The sequence below is a fragment of the Talpa occidentalis genome, unplaced genomic scaffold (genome assembly GCF_014898055.3).
Source record: "Talpa occidentalis isolate TD23 unplaced genomic scaffold, MPIMG_talOcc4v2.1 talOcc4.9, whole genome shotgun sequence".
NCBI classification, from domain to species: Eukaryota; Metazoa; Chordata; class Mammalia; order Eulipotyphla; family Talpidae; genus Talpa; species Talpa occidentalis.
This window is the reverse complement of record NW_023605305.1, coordinates 86,850,051-86,873,977: the sequence shown is the minus strand read 5'-3', so window position 1 is coordinate 86,873,977 and position 23,927 is coordinate 86,850,051. Positions and strand designations below refer to the sequence as shown.

General features: G+C 36.5%; 1 protein-coding gene and 1 long non-coding RNA gene across 3 annotated transcripts in view; one reads left to right on the top strand and one right to left on the bottom strand.

Annotated features, from left to right (window-relative positions):
• GABRG2 (gamma-aminobutyric acid type A receptor subunit gamma2) overlaps positions 1–18,030 on the bottom strand; it is a 137,683-nt gene extending 119,653 nt beyond the window's left edge. The window contains exon 1 of one of the 2 annotated variants that reach the window (XM_054691389.1): positions 17,974–18,030. The gene's annotated coding sequence lies outside the window, so the exon portion shown is untranslated. Of the gene's footprint in view, positions 1–13,548; positions 13,571–17,973 lie in introns of those variants that run through there. The other variant, XM_054691390.1, reaches the window with a different exon arrangement.
• A 67-nt stretch (positions 18,031–18,097) lies between these two features.
• The window catches only part of LOC119236309 (uncharacterized), a 171,856-nt gene continuing 166,026 nt past the window's right edge, over positions 18,098–23,927 (top strand). Inside the window, exon 1 of the long non-coding RNA XR_008550197.1 lies at positions 18,098–18,192. This is a non-coding gene — a long non-coding RNA (uncharacterized LOC119236309). The remainder of the gene's footprint in view (positions 18,193–23,927) is intronic.

The window sequence follows — 23,927 nt, the reverse complement described above, 5'->3', positions numbered from 1 at the left end:
CTACTTGGTCGTGGTGAATTATCTTATGGATACATTGTTGGATTCTTATAGCTAAAATTTTATTGAGGATTTTTGCATCAGTGTTCATTAGAGAGATTGGCCTGTAGTTTTCTTTTTTTGTGTTGTCCTTGTTCGGTTTTGGTATTAGTGTAATGTTGGCTTCATAGAACGTGTTTGGTATTATCCCTTCCTTCTCAATTTTTTGGAAGAGTTTGTGAAGGATAGGCACTAATTCGTCTCTGAATGTTTGGTAGAATTCATTTGTAAATCCATCAGGTCCTGGACTTTTGTTTTTGGGGAGGTTTTTGACTACCATTTCAATTTCGCTGCTTGTAATTGGTCTGTTTAGGTGTTATATTTCCTCTTTATCTACCTTTGGGTGATTGTAGAGTTGTAGGAATTTGTCCATCTCCCCTAGATTGTTGAACTTGTTTCCATATAACTGTCCATAGTAGTCTGATTATTCTTTTGATTTCTGCTGTGTCTGTTGTGATTTCTCCTCTTCATTTGTGATCCTGCTTATTTGTGTTTTCTCCCGTTTTTCCTTTGTAAGCCTGGCTAGGGGTTTGTCTATTTTATTTATTTTTTTGAAGAACCAGCTCTTGGTTTCATTGATCTTTTGGATAGTTTTTTTAGTTTCGATTTCATTTATTTCTGCTTTGGTTTTTATTATTTGTTTTCTTCTGCTGGTTTTAGGGTTTTTTTGTTGTTCTTTTTCTAGATCTTTGAGCTTTGAGATTAGGTTGTTTCTTTGAGTTCTTTCTGTTTCTTGATGTAAGCCTCTATTGCTATATATTTTCCTCTTATGACTGCTTTTGCTGCATCCCATACATTTAGGAAATTGGTGTCCTCCTTGTCAAGGAATGATCATTTTTATAGCTCCATAAGCTCACCACTATTGATGTTGTGCTTTGGATTTTCACCATTTCAATAGGTGAAAATGGCAAGGGCATCTCCTTGTTTGTTTGTTTTTTTGATTTGCAATTTTATAATGATGCATGAAATGGAGCACTTTTTATTTGCTTACTCGTTACCTGTATATCTTCATGGTGCTATATCTGTTCAACTTGTTTGCCCACTTTTTTAGTCAGGTTGAATGGAAAGGAAAGTAAGAGACAAAATAAGAAAGGAAAAATAACATAAAGGAAAAGACAGACAAGCAAAGAAAAGTATATCAAGAAGCTGTGGAGAGGTTGTCTTAGTTGGTACACCTTTGGTGACAAGTTCAAGAAAGCCTGAAAATGGTCAGGATCTGACCCCAAAAAATGTATATTTGAAATTTCAGTATCCAACTTAAATAATGTAGACCTATTACAGTGAGTCTACACAAATTAACTTTGAAAGAAGACAGCAGGGGGCCTCCCCGGTGGCGCAGCAGTTGAGCACTGGGTTGCGAAGCTGCCCACAGCCTCTGCAGTGCCGGTTCGATCCCCGGCTGCTCCTGGGCCACCAGAGGAGGGTCCCACATGGCGCGCAGACCTCTCCTGCCGCCTGCTGTTCCCCTCAGCAGTGTACTTCGGTCCTTCTGCCTGCTCTGCTCCCCGCTCTGGCTCTGGTGAATTCTCTCACCCTCCCGTGCTTCTGACTGTACCCAGTGCTTGTATAAATAAATAAATAAATAAATAAATAAATCTTAAAAAAAAAAAAGAAGACAGCAGGATAAAATGTGTTTTAAAAATAACTTATTGGTAAAATTGAAGATTAAAATGTATTTTCCCCACTAATTTAATGTTATTCTAATTATTTTCAAGCTCATCTATTTCACATTTGTAGTTATTCATTCGTTTACTTTTCAGTGATAACACTATTGTGCTGCAATATTAATAAGTTAATATGAGTTCCTAATGATATAATGTTAAATAGGTTGTACATAAAATATATGCTCTACAACCAGTTTTTAGAGAATGTCTTCTTTGCATCTGGCTTCCATCCCAACAATGGTGTCATAAATTACTAGCTTTTTATGTAACTTACTATTTTAAATGTTAGTATTATTAACAGATATTTATTTATAGTCATTTTAGTCTGATAGGATGTTTTAAAGTTATGAGGGAAAAAAGATAATTCTTCCATGGCTGCACCATTTAGGCCTCAGCAGCATTCAAATTACTGTGACTATCAAAAACACCCCACCCATTTCCAAAATTCTTCCTTTGAAAAATGCTGGCTATGGACTACAATTTTAGCTTTGCATTCTTTTAGAATGTCTGCATTGAAGTTCTGAAATTCTTTGTGTATTTGTCAGATTTTGAACCTCAGCCAAACAAACTCAAGACCAGAGATTCATCACAAGTATAAATTAGCATCTCAAGGCATAAACCTGGGAGTCATCATTCATAACTTTCCTAACCCTCCATTGTCCTGCACTACATCTTCTCAATTATTTATGTTGAATCTAACTTTATATTACTCTCCATTCCCCTGCCACCACCCTGATATGGCACCCCATCCTCTTTTCTTCTTCACTATCCTCATAGTTTTAATCATAGTAGTTTAATCACTACTGCCTTTGGAATAATGTGGTCTTTTAAAAACACAAATGTGTGAGGCCACAAGTTTCATGAAAACCATTTAATATATATGTCCTTTTTCACAGTAGCATAAAATTCGCAAATAAAACTGAGAACTCTGAACATGCCAACACAAGTCCCTGCATGATGCAAGTCCATCTGTCTTTCTACCTTCATCACAGGCCACATGTGTAGCCGCTTCCTTTTCCCTAGGTAAACTGACATTTCATTGCATATGGCCCTAGGTACACTGACACATTATTGCATATGGCCCATATCATGCATTCCCAGCCCTGGGTCCTTCACACATGCTATTGTCTGTGCATTATAACATTCTTCACTTACTAGCCTGGCTATTTCCACTTGCTATTTGGATCTCATTTTTTAAAAATCTCATTTTAAGTGTATTTTCTTTTTATTTTTTTTTAAAGATTTATTTATTTATTTATATAAGCACTGGGTACAGTCAGAAGCGCAGGAGGGTGAGAGAATTCACCAGAGCCAGAGTGGGGAGCAAAGCAGGCAGAAGGACCGAAGTACACTGTTGAGGGGAGCAGTGGGCGGCAGGAGAGGTCTGTGTGCCATGTGGGACCCTCCTCTGGTGGCAGGGGAGCAGTCGGGGATTGAACCGGTGCTCAGAAGCTGCTGGCAGCTTCGCAACCCAGCGCTCAACCTCTGTGCCACCAGGGATGCCCTCTTCTTCTTTTTTTAAATAAACATTTATTATTTTATATATTTTAACATCATTTTACATTTTTGTACAATGTGTGCATTTTCATCTTGATTACAGACCCTATAGAATTCCCACTACCCTTGTTTTGATCCTACTCCCTTCTCCCCCACTGTAGTATGTCTCTGGTTTATAGTTGCCTGTTCATTTTGAATTTTAATTTATTATAATAAGTCTTTTTCTTGATTCCTTATTTGTGTCTTCTAAGTTCCTGCTATGAGTGAAACCATCCGGTAATTTCCTTTTTCTTTCTGGCTTATTTCACTGAGCATCATCCCTTCCAGCTCCATCCATGTTGGTGCTCTACCCAAAGGACACAAAAACATTAATTCATTTTAAATGTATTTTCTTAAATGAAGTCTTTCCTGACCCATGAACTAGGTTAAGTTCCCATAAAATAGGTTTCTTATCATTCTGAGATTGTCCGCATTTGAAATAGGGATAGTTATTATTGCATACTTAGTTAATTATGTAGTGTTTATCTCTCCATCTACATCATCAATTACACCATTATATGGACATGCTATCTAACACTGTTAGCTAAGAAAACTTGGATGGCTGAATGGCTTATGTCCAAGCCTTGCTGCTTGTGTTATCCCCCAGTCCATGGCTTTTTATTTTTATTTCTATAATGCATGAATGAATCTTTGCATTGGTTGGGTTTAAAAGACAATAGTAAAGGATGCACTCTGTATATGTAGTTTACATAAGATATCCTTAGAATCTGAAAAACTTTTGAACTGACGCATTATATATCACATTTGAATTATAGGTTTTATATCCAAACAGCAGGAACAATAGTTAGGGGAGCCAATTCCTTTGTCAGACATATCAATTTATATTAATAAAGCAACTACTCATGTCACTGATTTATGAAGTTTATTCTTATTTGCATGGCTCTAATTTCTAATAGAAAAATCTCCTTTTGACCTTATTTATCCAGAAACTTGGGCAGCTGCTATACCTTCAACTCAGTTCATCAATTCACTCCTTCATCCATTTAATAAATACTAATTGTTGGCTAAGGTGACAGACACTGTGCCAGGTGCTGGGAGGTGCCTTTGAGACCTACATAGTTTCATGAGGAGGCAGCCTGGTATTCACTATATGTACACTTTAGAAAAATGATTTTGGATCACAAAAGTTACTGACATTCTAAGAGATTTTATGTGTCTGGTTGTGAAGATTTGATATGGAATAGAATATCAACTAAAACTTTTTGGCATTACTGTAGTTCATTGATATTATATATGTGAAATTAGTTTAACTATGTTACTTTCCCCCCAGTTCCATTAACTACTATCATGTTAATTACTCAAGAAAAAATTATTAAATATAGTGTCAGAAATTAGACCTGAATTTTATTTTAGACCTGAAATTAACCTTAGAAAATATCCAACCAAGGCGTCTCTTTATACAAAAAAGAGAAATTAGGTTCAGAGAGGTTTAGTGAGGGATCCAAAGTTACACACTACTTAATAATAGAACAAGGATGGGAAATGCAGGTTTCTTGATTACTAGACCTCATCTCCCACAACATTATCCCTCCCATGAAAACAACTTCAATTTGTAGGTGAAAACAAAAATGAAGATTATTGCCCTAAAGTATATAGTTAAGTCATTACTTAACATGCTGCAATATAGGAGAGTGTTTTCTGTTTAGTCAGGTCTTCAAAGGATGATTTGCTTTTTAGTCTGAACCACTGAGTTGGTAATAGTTACAACTTCCAAATTTTCCTTTCCAATGGTCTTTTATTTCTCCCTTAAAACCTTGATTTTACCCAGGTAATTACCCAGTCACAACCAACTGTTTCATTTTGGTTATTTTTAAAAAGTAATTTGTATACCTTAAGTGTAGGCAGTGATGATAAGTTTTATTTCTCTTTGAGAATATTTTATTCACTCCAACTAGGCCACCACAAAGCTTTTAGTATAGGCAAGAAAAATGAAAAACAAAATGTTCTTTTCTGACATAAAAATCTAACCTTTCAAAACATTTTTCATTTTCCTTTAGACCATATTAACTTTGTCATTTCCAGCTGCCTGGTGAGGACAATTTTATTTTAGACCTTGGGTCTCAGTCTTTAAAAGAATGAAAAATTCCTGGAAAACTCAAACTCCAATGTGATATATAGTTACTTAAAGGGACTTTTTTAAAGTCATAGTTAATGAATACATAATAATACATAATACATGTTTTGAAGCAAGCATAAGCTAAGTAAAAAGAAAATAAAAACAGTGCAATTTACTTTTGATGAAGGTAAGGTACCTTTGATAAAGGTCAGATAATGTTAGAAAACATTTTTTCTAATATAAATTGGAAATATTATATTAAAAGATTATATTAAAATATTTCATGAATGTTGGTGCTATTTTACTAATAAGCAAGCAAGATGAGGGAGTTATTCATTATGATTTTAATGAAATTATGAATTATTGATAGGTGTGTGTGAGCGAGTAGAAGGGAGGAATAAAAGGAGGGAAGGGGGTAGAGAGAGAGAGAGATGTAGGAGTGGATGGATGGTAGACAGGAATAAAGTGTGGCTATCAGGATAATTTTAATTGTAATTAGATAATATGGGGAAATAGTTTTTAGATCATTATGAGTAAAATAAGATAACCCCAGTTAAGTGCTCAACATAGTGTCAGGCATGAAAGGAGCAATATCATATCATACCCATGCCCAAGCAGGTAGGGCACAAGCAATCAGCTCCAGTTCAATCAGTACATGTAACCACATTTAGCCCAAGGATAAATTACTGATTTTGAAATTAATCAAGGTAAGGAAATGGGGTTAGTATCAAGTATCAAGACTATTCTTGAGTTATGACTTTGGTGGTGCTGGCTGATGCCCTATCACTTTGATGTTACTGGAAGAGAATTGATGCTAGAACATATATTATCATAATATAAAATCCAGAAGTGTTAAATCAGTTCTTAATGATCATTTAATCCAATCCTCTCATTTTATAAATTTCATACTACGTCCTGTCCATTTAAGGTATCTAAATTTGCTATATCTTGCACATTTCTGATCAGCATATAGGAACTAAAATAATAATGCTATATATGCACAACCTTGACAAAGCTGTGGAGGAAATTAGTGTGTGTGAATTAACTGAAAATTCTGAAAACCCATAAGGCAATCATCACAGCCTGATAGGTTATTTTTCTCCCAATTTCACACTTTAGTGAAACATATGGAGTGTTAAATAATTTTTTATTCCATTCCATTCCATTCAGAACATTCACCTGACTTTTCTCCTTTTCTCACTTGGTTGTATCCTTTTTTGAGGCCTATGAATCTAAAAACAACCAAGTGGGATGCGGGTCGCATGATATTTGTAGAGAAACTTGAGTGAGACATACTGCTATATTTAAAGTGAAAATTCTTTGGCCTGATTAAAGAGAAGGTGAATCTATCTAAAGACTTCTGTTTTTATTTTTTTAACTTCAAAGGCCAAGCTAATGTTTGGGGGTCTAGACTAGGAGACAGAAAAAAGTTTAAGGAGATGAAGAGCAAATATTAAAGGCAAAGGGGGAATTTAATATCACCTTAAAAGAGCAAAAGATTATATATATGTTTTTATAAAATATTTTTCTAGAAATGTCCACTCAGAGTTTTATATCAGTTTTCTTCTCTGTCCACTGAACCACTTATAACCACTTATAATATATCTTAAGAGTCTATTGAGCGAGATTAAATTCTCTAATTATTCTACCTTTTAGAGTATAGATATTATTAAATTAGAGAATATATATTACAAATGATATACAGAAAATAGAGAATAGATATATTTCAGCAATTTTTCTTCAATTCTATTACACAAATCACTAATCCCCTGAGTTCCTCCAAAGGGAGAAAATATCATCAAATGAATTTGAAGAAGAATGTATGCAATGTCTCCACTTAGAGGAGAACCACAAGAAAATCATCTAAAATATTCCATATTAAAGAAATCTTTTCTATTTTTTCACAATGTTTTCCCCAAACTTATTTGCTCATTGAAAACAGATTTTGTAGAACTTTGGAGTTGATTCAAGGGCATCAACTCCATGGTAGTTAAAAACAAAAACAAAAAAAACACAAGAGTTGGGTAAACTTTACCTTTGGTTAGACATGGGGGCATTGAAGAAATACTAAGGTGGACCTTGGGCATATGACTTACAATAAAGGAAGGAGAAACCTCTCTGAGCTGATTTGAGTACATTTCACTTCTCACAGATTTTTCCTAGGAACTGATAACTTTTACTTCCCTGGTGATGATCAATTCACAGTGTAATGATAGTGATATATCAATAAACAATCAGATTCCATTCATTTCATCAAAAATATTTCACAGCTCCTTAAAGGAAAAATGGTGTCCCAAATAGATGGAAGTCTTAACCTGTTTTCAGTGCCTTGTATGCTTGAGGTATGCCTGTACAAATACACGCACACACACATACATGAATTTTAAATATAAATACCATATCATTTTCTATCATGCTTCATTATATTATTTTTATTTTAAATATTTAGTAGATATAAAAGAATATAAAGTATATGTCAAGGATATGTAAAGGATACAAAATAAAGATATGTCAATCCCCAGTGAACATCACACACAGTTAATGAAACAATTACTACCATTGGTCTGATAGTTTCTATGCACCTAAATCAATCCCTTTATCATCTATAAACTCAGAATAGCCACTATATGGAATTTATTAGCTTTTCTTCAGCTATATATGATTATGTCCCTAAAAAGTACATGGTTTCATTGGAAATATATCCTATAATTATACTGTATATTCTACTTTTCATTAAATATATATCACAAATATATATCATAAGTTATTTATCTCTCCTAATGGTTTTAATTTGGATTATTCATTTTTTAATTGCAAATCATTCTTTTATAAACAACATTGAATGTTTCTTTTGGTGAGCCTACAAGAGAATGGGTAATTTATAGCATAGAGAGCATATGTTTGGAGTGGAATTGCTGGATCTCAAGATATGTGCAAAATTAATTTTAGCAGTTAATATTAAATTGTTTTTCAGTTGTTACATCAATTCAAAAGCCTGTCAACAATATATTACATTAGCTGATATTTCCTTTTATTAATTTATGATTTTAAGGTGGTATTAATTTTACCCCTTTATAGTCTCTAATCTGTCATTAAATACATAATCTTTTTTTTTTTTATTTTTTTTTTTTTTTTACTTTTTTTTTTTAAAGATTTATTTATTTATTTATACAAGCACTGGGTACAGTCAGAAGCGCGGGAGGGTGAGAGAATTCACCAGAGCCAGAGCGGGGAACAGAACAGGCAGATTGATGAAATACACTGCAGAGGGGAGCAGTGGACGCGGCAGGAGAGGTCTGCGCGCCATGTGGGACCCTCGCCAGCGGCCGGGGATTGAACCGGCGCTGCAGTGGCTGTGGGCAGCTTCGCAGCCCAGCGCTCAACCGCTGCGCCACCAGGGGAGGCCCCATAATCTTTTTTTTTAAAGATTTATTTATTTAGGGCCTCCTGGCCCTAAATAAGATACAATCTGTGAAGGTGTTCCCAGCCTCTGCAGCATGAGTTCAATCCTTGACTGGCCAAGGAGAAACCCACATGGTGCAGCAGACTTCTCCTGACTCACCCACTGCTCCCCTCGGATTTATTTATTTATACAAGAGCTGGGCTAAAGGCCAGGGGTGCAGGAGGGTGAGAGGATTCACCAGAGACAGAGCAGAGAGCAGAACAGGCAGACGGACCTAAATACACTGCTGAGGGGAGCAGTGGGCGAGACAGGAGAAGTCTGCTGTGCCATGTGGATATCTTCCTGGCTGGCCTGGAATCGAAACCATGCTACAGAGACTGCAGACAGCCTCACCAAGCTGCGCTCAACTCGCCGTGCCACCAGAGAGGCCCTAAGTACATAATCTTTTTTTAAAACCATTTCTTCTTTTTTTAATTTTTTTTTTTAAATTTATACTAAGCTGGGGTACAGGCCAGATTTGCGGGAGGGTAAGAGGATTCATCAGAGACAGAGAGGGGAGCAGAAAAGGCAGATGGACCGAAAGCACTGCTGAGGGGAGCAGCGGGCGAGACAGGAGAGGTCTGCCTCTCCATGTGGGATTCTCCCTGGCCCACTGGGAATTGAATTGGCAGTGTGGAGGCTGGGGACAGCTCTGCAGCACTGTGCTCAACCTGCTGTGCCACCAGGGAGGCCCAGTACATAATCTTTATCCTCGCATTCAGAAAACTTTTACAGTCATCAACATAAAATATTCCTCATAAAATATTCACACACAAGGAACCTAACTTCCTCGTATATATTTTGTATTTCCTACCTATATTTTATTATATGGGTATAACCTTTAGTTAATTAATGAAAACATCATATATAATGAGATGTATTCAATTATTGATCACTAAATATACCTTAAGAATCAAAAGATAAAATGAGAAATAAAAATGCAACTGGTCAGCATGTATACTTCAGATGGGAAAATCATAATCCAGCAATAATTCTGAGTATTTGCTTTAAAAACCTTTGCATTTACATATGTTAAAAATGATCTTTACAAAGATCATAGTTGCACATATTCTTTTATATCTACTAAACTTTTACCTTTTTAGGAAAAGATAGAGGTTTATAAATGAAATGATGATTCAACTGTGACTGGAATAGCTTACCAATAACAGATTTTAAGAGTGTTTTCAGGGCCTCCCCAGTGGCGTGACGGTTGAGCGCTGCTAGGTTGTGAAGCTGCCTGCAGCCTCTGCAGTGCCAATTCGATCCCCGGCCTCCCCGGGTGAGGGTCCCACATGGTGCGCAGACCTCTCCTGCCGCCCGCTGCTTCCCTCAGCAGTGTACTTTGTCGGTTTGCCTGTTCTGCTCCCTGCTCTGGCTCTGGTGAATTCTCTCACCCTCCCGCGCTTCTGGCTGTACCCAGTGCTTGTACAAATAAATAAATAAATCTTTAAAAAAAAAAAAAAGTATGTTTTCAGGGCCTCCTTGGTGGTGCAAGGGGTTAAGTCTCAGCATTATGAAGATATGGCCAGCCACTGCAGCATGAGTTTGATCCCTGGCCAGAGAGCTGATCCTTATGATACAACATACCTCTCCTGTCGCTTCCTCAGTGTATTTCAGTAGATCTGCCTGTTCTACTCCCCACTTTGTCTCTGGTGAATCCTCTCACCGTCCCCTACACTTCTGGCCTACACCCATTTCTTGTATGCATAAATAAATAAATAAATATTTAAAAAAAGGACGTTTTCATACCTCTGATTAAATGTATTGAGTCATTTACTAAATGACAGATAGTATGCAAGTTCTTACTATAAATAAATGCTTATTTAAAATATTTTTATACTCTAGATCTAATGTTTGAGAATTTGCTGGTTCTCAAAGTCATAATTTCTTAGTTTTGTAACCTAAGACCTATAGAACTTATGTAGGTAATCTCCCATCTTTGCATCTCTATTTCCCTCATTTACAAAGAAAGAGGACTGGCTTTCTGAAGTTCATAAAACATAGTTTAATACAACATAATCTTTCCTTGTTATTATAATCCATCTTATTATAATATGTATGTGCATTCTTTGAGTAAATATTAATTTTAAAAGTTTAATTAAAAATTAAAAGTTTCAACCTATTTATAACACTGAGACTAAAGAAATATAATGCATTCTGCCCAATGGTAGTTGATACAGCTAGCTCTCAATTGAGGGAGGTGGGTATTTTTACAACCACCCTCATGATCTATTGATTCAAAAGCAACAAAAGAACAAAAAAACTGTTGCAACTAACAAGTAAAGTTATAATGAACATTTATGTTATATAATTTTATACTTTTCCCCACAGGTTAGATTCCTGGTTTCTTTGTTTCATCACCATTTTTTTTTTTTTTATTTTTTTCATATAAGATTGAGGGGCAATTCTTAAGAGAATTGTTATATCACACGTACATCAAGCTGTCTGGTTTGCCTATGCCCAACTGTACTCCTGTAATATATTGTAGGAAGAGAGAGGTAGACGATGGGAGGTAAATTATAATATAAATGCTGATAGGTTGTTGATTTATTCTGGGGATCTCAGATAACTGAATAAATTAACAAAAGTTACTTGGTAAGGCAAATGAAATCACATTTGGTTCTTAGAAAATGTTTGAAAAAGAAAGCATCTCTAACGGTATTATAAAATGACAACAAGGTCGGGGTAGGGGTAGGAAATATTTATTCTTCATATAACTATCTCTAATGGATCTTACAAAGAAGGTACCAGAAAAACAGAGGACTGCACAGCTGTACAACAAAAATTCAGACAGATGTAATGATTGGTCAGACAGCATATAAAGGAGTTAACAAAAAAGGAATCCTGGTTACCAAATTTTGCCTTCAGTGATCAGTCATTGTATATGGCACCTGTCATACCTCATTTCTTTTATGGATTTTGAGCATTGTTTTGAAAGTATAGCTATTTCAAAATGAAATAAACAAGCCAAAGAGAACTTAGGTTTAGCCATGTTTACACAATAAGGCCTAAGCTCCAGTGAAGTGAGATTCTTTGCAATAAATCTCCAATAAAACCTTGTCAAAATGAACACAAAATAATTAAAGGAAGCAGAGAGCAGATGGCTCAACTCTCGCCTTCAGAGATTATATCACTTCAATTAATAGGGAGTGAAAGAAAAAATGTGCTGTACCTTTTTGGTAATAAGAATATAAATATTCTTTTAATCATAGTTAGACCAGAGAAAAAAACAGTATGTAATTAAAATTTGCAATGCTATTTCAGAGTTTAATAGGCAGAGTTTTAATATGCTATATTGTTCTCCAAGAGAAGAATTTTCCTACAGGCTTTCTGGCCAGTGGTGCATCCTCCCCAGTGTTAAGGCAAGTTTCTAACTCCCTTGGCATACAGAATTTGTGTCCGATGTTATCAAGATATATTACAAATAAATTTTAACTCAGTGGTTACCTCTCAGGATAGTGAGCAGGCAATGAATATGGCAGTATTGGTTACAGGACTTTTGAGGACTATTGGGTGTGTTTTTAATTTAAACTGAATTCCTTTTGGTTATAAGGTGAACATTAGGGCAAGTGTTTGGTTCACACAAGCTGTTAACAGTTATTCCAGCCAGGGAAAAACACTTTAATGGTAACAGCCAAATGACTAGTGGGTATTCTGACAACATTTTTCCTATTCACCTGGTTGATTAATATTTTTCCTGACATATTAGGAAAGAAAGAAACTTACCACTATCTCAGGAATTGGCACGCCCTGTCCTCTAAGCAAATGACTCTCCTCATGATTAGCAACATGTTCAACAAGATTAAATGAATGGCAAAGGGGCCCTTTGAAATAATAGTGAACAAGCAATGAAAAAAAAAATCACTTTTTCTTTTAAGCTATACTATCACAGGAGCCAACTGTTCTTTTCAAGAAAATGTTCTTGTTACAAAGCAATATCTGTGACTAAAGAGAATATTAACAACAGAAAGGTCCCTCTCCACCTAAGCTCAGTGACTCTTCATCGAAAGCAATACTAAAAAAAAGGAAAGCAAGTTTGAATTTAAATTATCCAAAAAGCAAGCCTGACAGGTATGCAATTCAGGCCTAAAATTGTTGAGGGTAAGTTGTGTATTTTGTGAACACCAATATTATTTCCATGAAATAGGTATGCCCTGGCTACTGGAGCAAAATTTCTGTATCTATCTATCCTATCTATCTATCTATCCATCCATCCATCCATCTATCTACCTACCTACCTTTCTATCATCTATCTCTCCATTGTACATATTTAATAATTATCATCACACTTATCACCATTTTTAATTATTTTATTTAAAAATTTTTCTTATTTTCTTATTTTACTATCAGTCTTCCTCACCTGAATTTGATTTCTATAAGGCATAAATTGTATCTTTTGCTCTAATGCTGAGAGGCTCTGCATTCAAAAAATATTTGTTAAATGAATGAATTAAATAATGGAATGACACCACATTAAGGTGGAGGTATTTTAGATGAGGCCCTGTTCTGAGTTGATAATTTAATTGGCTAGTTAGCAAAGCTACTGAACTAAGTTTGCATAATTATTCTGTTAGCTTAGACACAAAATAACAGTGACATTGAGATCCCTAGCTCTGATACAGAGACCTGGTGTTTACTGTGCTTTAACACAGATTAGCTTTCCTAATTTTAATAAACTACCTATCTCAAGTCTCAGATTCATTTGCTATAAAATAAGGGTTGAGAGACAATACGTTGAGAGAGTTAAAACACATAATCTATGTAAACTATTTGACACCATGTTAAGTGCTCACTGGGTTGAAGCTCTTGGGATTTTCATTAGAGAGCTGTGGGTCTCATCCTGCACAAAATGAGGTCATTTGTTCATGGTTCAACTGCAAAGAATGTCAAATAAAATTTTCCTTAATGTCCTTTAATTCTACATGCCAGAGTTTATAATTGCAATGGGAACATCTGTTACATGGCAAGTAAGGAAGTGACACTAGACTAAGGATATTTTTGAAGACTTTTGTCTTAGAGGCAATTCAACCCACTGTATTTTGGAAATATTTCAAAGCTTTCTTCTACATGAATATACCTCAGGCAGTTACAACAAGGAATGTCTCTGTGCCAGTTCAGTATTCTTTATTTCAGATTGAATTGAGCTCATTGAAGGTAAATGATATGTCAAGGACACTTGGTTGCAATAGGCTTGTGATTTTACAAATGCAATTCTGGTAAATATAAATAAGTTGGCTTTATTTTTAACATTTACAAACATCACTTCAGAGTGAAAAAAATAAAAGGATGTAACCTGAAATAAATCAAAATGCAAAGGCCTGCATGACCTTCAGACATAAGTGTTACCTCTAATTAAGCATTGTGGTTTTTCCTCCTAATTCTTTCTACCTATAAAAGAAAAAATATTTATTTTCTTTTCTTTGGGTTTGGAGAAAACCCTCCTGAAAGAAAAATCATTCTATTGTAAGAAATATGAGTTTTAAATTAAAAAAATCTATTAACTTTTTTTCTCAAGTAACATTATTAAGTCCAAGAACATGACTTTCTCTGAAAGCATCTTTTTAAATGTATTTTTTTAAAGATTTATTTATTCATGCATACAAGAACTGGGGTACAGGTCAGATGTAGGGGAGGGTGAGAGAATTCACCAGAGACAGAATGGGGAACAGAAGAGGCAGACTGACTGAAATACACTGCTGAGGGGAACAGCGGGTGAGACAGGAGAGGTCTGCCACACCATGTGGGATTCTCACGTGCCAGCTGTGATTGAACCCACACTGCAGAGGCTGCGGACAGCTTCACAGTGTTGTGCTCAACTGCCTGAGCCACCAAGGGAGGCCCTAAATGTATTATTATAGACATACTGACACATTTTGACAAAAAAATAGAGCATTTACATGTAGTTATACATGTAAATGAAATTTTCTGAACCATTCAGAAAATTTCAACCTTCAAGTAAGCTTCAAATTACTTATATATTGATGAGAAATTTATTTATTTCTCTAATTAGAGTATACCTAAGATTGTTGCTAATAAAATGAGAAATGACTCAATTCAAATTATTTGAGGCAAATAAATTTGAGGTAACATTTGTTTACATTTTTCTTCTTTTCATTTTATTTATTTCTACAAGAGCTGGGGTACAGGGCAGAGGCACGGAGGGTGAGAGGATTCACCAGAGACAGAGTGGGGAACAGAATAGGCAGACTGACTGAAATACACTGCTGAGGGGAGCAGCAGGCAAGTCAGGAGAGGTCTGCTGTGTCATGTGGGTGTCTCCTGGCAGGCTGGGAATCGAACCCGCGCTGCAGAGGCTGCGGGCAGCTTCACAATGCTGTGTTCAACCCGCTGTACCACCTGAGGAGGCCCTGTTTACATTTTCATGTGCCTATTGGTCATCTGTATGTCTTCTTTGGACAAGTGTCTATTTAGCAACTCTGCCCTTTTTTTTTTTTTTGATTGGCTTCTTTGTTCTCTTTTTATTGAGTTGTATGAATTATTTGTAGATCTTGGATATTAGGCCTTTGTCAAATTTATGATATACAAATATTTTCTCCCACTCAGTAGGGTGTTTTTTTGTTTTACTGATAGTTTCTTTCTCTGTACAGCAGCTATATAGCTTGATGTAATTCTATTTGTTTATATTTGCTTTTATTTTCCTTGTTGGCATAGTTCCCAAACACATCCCTAAAGCTAATGCTGTAGAGTGATTTCCCTGTGTTTTCGCCCATGTATTTAATGGATTTTGGCCTTATTTCCAGTTTAATCCATTTTGAGTCAATTTTTGTATATGTTGTTAAAAGGTGGTCTAGTTTCAGTTTTCTGCATGTGGCTGTCCAATTTTCCCAACAGCATTTGTTGAAGATACTTTCCTTCCCCCAGTGTATGCCCCTGGCCCCTTTGTCATAGAGTAGAACTGTCCATATAAATGCGGGTTTATCTCTGGGCTCTCAATTCTATTCCATTGATCTGTGTATCTGTTTTTATTCCAATACCATACTTCAAAACAAATTTTGGACTTAAGTTAAAAGCCTTGCTATCACTTAATTGTTCACATTCTAAGACAGACAACATCATTTCTTTGTTGAAGTATAGCAATATATATAAAGTTCCCCCTCCTCCACCCTATTTACTCATTTACCTTCACTCCCTCTCCTACTTACTCAATTGAATAATAGATTTTATGTGGAAATAAGAGTAAGGAGGTCACTGATTTAGAAAAAGATGGGTAGCTAGCATTAGATGATCACGCTGTTAAAAAAAAAAACTACAAAAGATTGACAGAATAGTTAAAAAATCAGCTGCCTACTATTTTGTATATTCTGATTTATAGCTGAAATTATTGAGAAAAGCAATGCACAGTAGTTGAACTCGATTTTACTTTGGTTTTTCTCTGAAAGCAACAGAGGAAAGCAAACTGTGATACTTATCAATCATTAGATTTTTCTGACACACACTGTTCAAAAGTGTGAGCAGGGAATCAGGTTGCAAATAGACAATGATGCTCTAAGCAAATAGAAGACACATCAAGAGTTGAAGACTCCCCACACAGGTGGGATTTAGGAAACTTGGCCAGAGAGATGCTTAGAAAAGAGAATCAATGAGAGGCTAGAAAGCTGAGCAGACATTTCAAGCTTGTACAGTCTTGAGGAGATAGTTTGAAGTCTAAATGCAGCCACAATGACATGCAGGATCAGAATAGCAACAAGGATCACACTCAAGTATATGAGGACAATATTGAAAGAGACCCGTAAAAGCATAAAGCCAAATTTTGACATGATCAAGGGGCAAGGTGACTTGTCTATAATGTAAGTGCTTTACAGATTGCAATTAAATACTCTTTAAAGGAGCGTGACATAATATATATCAGTTACATAACTTCCATGATACTCAAAACACCAAAAAAAAAAAATGCAGAAAAGGTGGAAGTCACATAACCAGAGATGATCAAAATAATGATTATAGATAAAAATCATCAGAGAAGCTATAAGTTCAAGACAAGTAAGAAAAAAGGGGGAAAACTGAGGATTTCAACAGCTAGAAAAACTACTTAAAAACATTAAATGAACATTCCAGTACTGCAAAATATAATCGCAGAACTTAAAATCTTCATGGATGTCATTCTCCCCCCACCCTTCTAACTGTAAAGCCATATTTTTAACATACTATACAGTTCTGCCACATAGAATTTTCATTTGCATGAGCAAAAAAAGACATAACCTTTTATAGAAGGCAAGCAACACAATATATTGCAACTCAAATTATTTTCCGGTTTGTTATCAAGGAAGTTTCCTGCTTTTTACACCATTGGATTACTCCTTATTACCCACTGATAAAAGAGTCTCACAGTTAATAATCATATTGTGAAATGATTGATTGCATAAATTGATTAATAAAAAATGTTTCAGATAAATTCATTGTATAATTAGAGAAAAAAAAAATATCAAAGGAGGTCCTGCCACCCAGAACGGTTAAGACAAGTCGTTTTCTGCTAGGACTCTTCCTGGCTCTTAGCAGATGCTGCAGCTGGGCCTGCAGGGGGAGAGAGTTGAGGGCTGCCAGGTAACCCTGCTGGAGGCACACCTGGGCAGTGGCCACCTTTGAGCTCCCTGACACCTATCAGGAAGGTGACAATCCCAGGCACGCCTCCAGTGTACCCGACAATCCTTACTTGCTGCTAACTAAAGCTGGATCAAGAGGAAATTTAGGAGAAAAACCAAAGCCTTTCTTGTGCAGTCTACAAGCACGGAACACAGCTTTCTGATACCAAGCGAAAGTTCACGCGGAGGGGTGGGGTTTATGACAGTAACATCCACAAAGCAAGTAGCAAAAAACACACAATGGAAACTTAGTCTCCAATGGATTAAATTTTGAGTTCAAACCACAAGAAGGTATCCTCTGGACCCAGAGGGCTGGGTGGCTGGGGACATTCCAGATTTTGAGCAGACGTCTGCTCCATATTGGTCGCCTGACCAGTCCATTTTGAGTCCCATTAGTCTGCTGGAGAATATTTTCATAGTAAAACCGGTTTGGAGAGGGGGGAAGGAGGGACTTCGCTCAGCCTGTTTGTCCACACCCTGACGTGGCTGCCCCGCCAGGCTTCACTCCGTCCCAGAGCTCCAGAGCTGGGAGAAACTCTGCGTGGGAGCAGGAAGCTACCCACAAGGTGAGAACATCGTCCTGGGCGCCATCTCCGTCCCCAACAAACCCCTTCTCACCTGTTCACAAGGAAGCCTCGTGACAGCCTGGAAACGGAACGCAAGGCGAGTGGCTGGGTTGCTCACGGACCCCACCGGAAGGGACCAAGTGATGCACACATGCGCGACTCCAGAAGGAGGAAGCCTGATCCTGGCCCCCCCCCCCCCAACTGGGAGACCTTTGGTGCACCGCCTGCTGCTCAGACAACCTTACGCTGGTCTGTGGCGTCGGAAGTCTTGGTTAGTTTCACTTTAGATCTAGTTGTTCTTTTCCATGTTTCTTGTGGGTTTTCCTCTGCTTCAGATATGAGAGGGTCACGCCGCTCTAGTTGAGCTGTCCCCACATATGAGGGCACCCAGTCAGGCCTGCCCACGACAATCCCTAGTGTTACAGGTTAGGGAGAGGGGCGCCCCAGACCCTCCAAACCTGCCTGCTCTGAATAGGTTCTGCCATCTGCAGCATCAACACAAAACATATGAGATTTTAATGAAGTGGAACTTTAATACAATTAGTAAACAATACAAGAAAGGCAAAGAATATAGTTTCTAGATCAAGCTCACGAAGTTACCCATCTCCTCGTGGGTAAATGTCCACCCAAATGGGATTGGCACAGAGCAAGGCCTGAAAGCCTGCCACGGCCTAAAGCATCTTCCAGTGGGGACCCACACAAACGATCAGAAACAACCAGACAAGCATGGGAGGAAAAGAGCAAAATCAAGATAAAAACCGCCACTGTCACTTCCCCACGGGTCTCTCACACACAACTGTATCAATCAGTCCAGGACCAAAAGGCGAGTGCAGTTTCTTCACGTCTCTGCTACATGTGCCTCCTCCAGGGATCCTTCTGGCTCTCCATCCTGCTTCCTTCCTTCCTCAGTCTTCTCTGCAGCTTATTCTCCTCCTGCTCAGCTCCACCCTCCTTTTGGGTGGGGCAGGAAACCTGGAACCTCCCCCTTTCCTGGGGACCACCCTGTTACACCAGGACTGAGGTGCCAAAGATCCTGGCCCTGGCCCTGCTTCAGCTGCTGCTGAAGACAGGGGGTTCTGTTTCATAAGTGGGCAGATTAACTGGGGCCACCTCTTTTCTCTGCTTTGATTTGTTTGAAATCTAAATGAAATGACTGAGGAGGGAAAGGTTACCTCCAATAATGGAGGGTGTGGTCCACTGTTTTCAGAAATGTTTGGCGGGGGTCAAGTAATTACACTTTATTTACCAGTGTTTATTTTGTCAATTAGGCTACAATATACTAAACCACAGAAATCCTCACTATTGTGCCTTAGTTACAAAGGATTTTAATTTTCTGTAATTCTTTGCAAGAAAAAATAGAAACATTTATTCTTTTTTTTTTTTTTTGTATTTTTCTCATTTTTACAAAGGGGCTGTCGGTGTCTTTGAATTCAACTCTGATTATTCCTTTACATTTTCTCCTTGTTTCCTTTTGCTTTTTCCCCAGTTAACTGCCTTTCCTATCTCTGAAGCTCTTCGAAACTCAGTCTGTTTGCTCCCAAGTTTTAAGTGATGATAGTAGAGTCCTGTGACTGTACCTTGATCTTTTTGGCTTCTGGGATTGAAAGAGTGCTTTAATTTACTTGCTAACTAGGAAATATGGCTTCTTCCACAGTAAACCTGAATTTTACAGTGTAGGATCTATTCCAAGGGGAGGAAAGATGAATTCAAAGAGAAACACTTAACCAACTGAAAAATCTTGAAAGTTGGCATGTTTTGGTCAATGGCATATATGCCAATACATAGTGCCAAAAGTATTTTAGCAGAAGATATTCAAGTTTAGAAGTCTCTACATCTTCCTGCGTTTTAGTAGCTGGACCCCAACAAGATCTTACAGTGAAGGACCAGTAAGATCTTGTGCTTGTGGCAGTGGCCATAAAGTAACCACTGTGAAATAAGCACAGAACCGCAGTAAAACTGCCTTCATCTCAAAGGAACAAGACTTTATCAGTGCCTTATTTTACCTGAAGGAAGAACTTTTCTCCCACTCCAGCCCTGTGTAATATTCCTAACCTAAGGGAGGTGAATCAGTGGAACAGAATACAGACCTTAAAACACATCCATGAACATATAGTTGGAAGATCTTTAAGAAAGACACCAGAGCAATTTAGTGAAGAAAAGATAGTATTTTCAATAAGTGATGCTGGATTAATTATATATTCTTTAAAAAAAAAATGAAGCCAGACACAGGCCTTCTACCTTTAATAACATTTAACTCATAATTAACCATATAACTAAATGAAAACTGTAAAACTGGGAAAGGGCATAAAATTTACATTGAACTTGGGTGTGGTGATAAGTTTGGATATAAATCAAGAACACAGTTCATGAAAGAAGAAACATTGAGATAGAACTTTTAAAATTAAAATCTCTCAAAGGCAAAAAAGTTGCATGCTGTAAGAATATACTTGCAAATATATCTGAAAAAGAAAGATACAAAATGTTTTATGAAGTCTGAAACTCAAAATAAATTTTTGTCTGAACAGACATTAGGAAGGATATAAAGATGGTAAGAAAACATATGAAAAGATGTAAGATATTCAATATCATACGTAATTAGAAATGCAAATGTAAACAAAGAGACACAACACTGCAAACCAGAATGCCTAAAACCCAAATATCTGATGATGGCATGATTCATAGTTCTAGGATTTCTCATTCATTCCTGATATGAGTACAAAATGGTAGTACAATTTGAATGAAAGTTTGCTAGTTAACTTAAAGTCTAAATAATCTTAACCATATGTTTCAGCACCCATACGCACAGATACCCAACTGATTTGTAAACTCATATCCACAGAAAGCCCACTTGCAAATTTTATATATTATAATCATAGTTTTCAAAAACTGGTAGCCAACACTTTGTCTTTCAATAAGTGAATGAATGATCAAAGTGTTGAATCCATTCAGAAAATGCTATTTATTAGTTAAAAGTAACAGGATTAAAAATACAATTAAAGGTAAGAGCAAAATGGCAAGGCACTTGTAGTCAAAATAGATACAAATAACCACATCTAATCAAAAACATCTGAGGGGTTAAATACTTTTCAAAGATTTATTTATTTATGCATATAAGAACTGGGATACAGGCCAGAGGTGTGGGGATGGGGTGAGAGGATTCACCAGAGACAGTGGGGAATAGAATAGGCAGATTGACTGAAACACACTGCTGAGGGGAACATCAGGCAAGACAGGAGAGGTCTACTGTGCCATGTGAATTAGCTCCCTGGCATGCTGGAGATGGAACTCTTGCCATGCTGCAGTGGCTGTGGATAACTTGGTAGTGCTGAGACTTAAACCCTAAGCCCCTGGGGAGGCCCTGAGTGATTAAATTTTTTTTCCTAACTGGCCAAAGCCTCAAATAGTCACTTTTCAAGGTTATCAAGTGATCAACAAACAAAAAGTGAGGAATAGCATTAATCACAGAAATATAAATCATTAACACAGTGTAATATAACTATGCACCCAACAAAATAACTAGTAAGATATATAATACCAAGTGTTGCCAAAGTGCTGCCTGCTGCATGACAGGTAAATTAGGATTGCCACTTTGAGCAATTACCCAGCTGTACAACTATTGAGTATAAATTCAGAAAAAGTAGTTCTTAAGACATATTCAGTATGTTCAAGCAGATTTTTATTTCCCTACAGCAATCTGAATTTAAAATAGCTCAAATGTCCCTCAGTAGTAGAATGGATGTTTTTTCCTAGTTATTCACCAAATTGAAAAAAAAGAATATGCAAACATTATGTACTAACCTTGCAGACTTTATGTAAAACAACGGAAGAAAGATGAGAGAAAATACTGTATCATTCCTTTAATGTGGATTTTATAAAGAGGAAAAATTTCAGCTGGTTTCGTAAGAATCAGAAAAATGATTAATTTTGAAAGGGGTAATGACTGAAAGAAGAATAACATATCCTTCTGAAGTCTTGAAAAAATACCTAAAATCTTGATCAAGATAATCACAATAATTCATAAAGCTATATATCTACGGTATGTACACTTTACCCTATGAGTTATACCTTAATTTTAAAATAGAAACACAAAAAATAATGCCCATTGAAGTATTGATAAGTTGTGTCAGTAATAATGATAAAATTGAAATATGAACCAATATAATCAATATGTAAATATTACTGTATGTAAGTGAATTGACAATGAATTTCTCTATACTTAGACTTTAGCTTTTCTCTATGATAATCAATTTCCCTAATATATATGAAGGGCAATGAGAAAAAGCATATGTTCAAATAATCATACTTTTTATTTTGTTTTTTGCAGAGTCATGATCTTAATCTCAGCGTTGTTTGACTTTAGATGTTTCCTTGACTAAAAATCAGTTTTCATTTATCTGTTAAATGGATACAATAGAATTTTTCTATCATAAAATTGTTAGAAAAATAATTTTAGATAAGGCCTGTGATGCATTTATCACATATGAAAGTTCCAATGAATGTTAGCTAACATTGAAATTTGATGAAGAGAAATCATTTTAAAATTTTTGATATAGTGAATAATGTATTAATTTAGTAATTGTTTTTATTTCCTTTTCTGACTGATTAAAATTAATCAGAGGCTATTTTCTGAAGAAGCTTTCCATGTTATTTGACTTATCAAATATGCCAAAATGGGGCAATTTTTTTACATCAGCCTGTTTTCAAAGTAGTCCTGTCTTTCCATTTTAACACTTTCATTTATTTTCTGTTATAGATGTGTTCTTTGCTAAGTTATATATTGTTTTCTTATTTTGATAAAAATAAGTGTTATATACATCTGATCACAGATATCAAAATTACATGCCCTGTGTCATAGTAATTCCACTTTTAGTAAAAATTTCAAATGTTTAAAATTATTCTCTCAATGATAGATTAGTTTTTTTTTTTTTTTTCAAGATTTATTTTATTTATACAAGAACCAGGGTACGAGGGAGGGTGAGAGGATTCACCAGAGACAGAGCGGGGAACAGAACAGGCAGACTGACGGAATACACTGCTGAGGGGAGCAGCTGGCGAGACAGGAGAGGTCTGCCGCACCAAGTGGGACCCTCGCCAGCCGGCAGGGATCAAACCAGTGCTGCAGAGGCTGCAGACAGCTTCACAGCGCTGCGCTCAACTGCCTGTGCCACCAGGGAGACCCCAGATAGATTAGTTTTTAAAAGTTGAATATCTTTCCCCCCTCTATTTCCTAAGCTTTCTATAATGAGGTTGTATAACCTTTAAAAATTTGAAGCATATATGCAAACAAAAACATGCTGTTAAATATAAACAAATGAACAGGAACTGTGAGATGATGCTTAAGAAACTCTTGACCTGATCCGTTTCAGAAGATTTGTGGAAACAATAACTCCCAGAAATTGAGAGAATTATACTTACAAATTAACATATACTTTTCCATGTAATTATGGACAAAATAAAAGACTTGAGAGGATTTTTGTACAAATTCTTCAAGTTCTTGAGGAGAGGCTCAAGCCCTTTGTACCTTGAGGTATTAATGGCAGGGTGTAGCCATCCTAAGCAAATTTAGAGCCATACTGATAGAGGATTACTAAAATATGAGTTTTTTGTTTGGAGTTGACACACTGATACCCTAAATGAACTTCGCTCTCTCTTGAGAAGATATTAGGAACAGGGAACCACGTGGTAGTTGTATATACACATGTTGGTGCATGAGATCCATCATGTCTTCCCGAGAACGATAAGGTGGCTTCAAAATCAAAAGTTCACATTTTTGAACAGCATATGTCTCAAGTCTCATCTTTACACCAATAGTCTTCCCATTATTTTCTAGAATTAAATAGGATTATAGGTTATAGACTATATTTCACAACATTGATTAAATTTTAAAGATTTATTTATGCATATAAGAGCTGTTGTGTAGGCCAGAGGTACTGGGGGTAAGGATGAGAGACAGAGTGGGGAACAGAACAGACAGATCTACTGAAATACACTGTTGAGGGGAGCAGC